Consider the following 635-nt stretch of genomic DNA (forward strand, 5'->3'; position numbering starts at 1 on the left):
AGGTTGTTGTTTTATTAGAATATGGGGTAATAATATAGTAATGTATTATTTCTAAGGTCTTACTCTGGAACAGTGGTTTTCAGCCTGTGCGTTGCGACGACGATTACCCAGATATGTAGTTCTCGCCTTTGAAATTAATACCTATTTAGTCTGGGAAATATAAAACAAAAATAATCTAATCCAAATTTCCTCAGTTAATAGAATCTATTATGTAGTTTACAATACTTTTAGAGTAAAACCTTGTTGTGTCATAAATATGTAGGGTATATTTTTAGTGTGTCGTCAGAATGCAAAGGTTGAGAACCACTGCTTTAGACTCTGTGCCGATGAAACACAAACGCTTATAACAAAATTATGGCCGTCATATTCGTCAGTCCTTTCTCCCGTGTCAAGCTTTGAATTATTAAGATTTCGCTTGGTCACTGTTTATTAAAATTCTTTAGTCTTTTCGGATTGAATTTTGGACGTGACTGCATTTTTATGTGATTTTGAATGTCGATATCAAAGGCGGGAATTCAGTAGAACACCTGGAACTTATTTTCGGAAAAACAAGCCCAGTTATTTTATAATTTACTCACTCCTCAAAGAATATTCAACAGTACTTTAACCATTCTTTAGAGGCCCATTTGTCTCGT

At 34.2% G+C, this 635-nt stretch overlaps 1 protein-coding gene across 1 annotated transcript in view; it reads right to left on the reverse strand.

Annotated features, from left to right (window-relative positions):
• Positions 1-635, reverse strand: part of LOC119592568 (cytokine receptor-like) — a gene marked incomplete at both ends in the record, with an annotated part of 15,448 nt that overhangs the window by 1,854 nt on the left and 12,959 nt on the right.

The sequence above is a fragment of the Penaeus monodon genome, chromosome 30 (genome assembly GCF_015228065.2).
Source record: "Penaeus monodon isolate SGIC_2016 chromosome 30, NSTDA_Pmon_1, whole genome shotgun sequence".
NCBI classification, from domain to species: Eukaryota; Metazoa; Arthropoda; class Malacostraca; order Decapoda; family Penaeidae; genus Penaeus; species Penaeus monodon.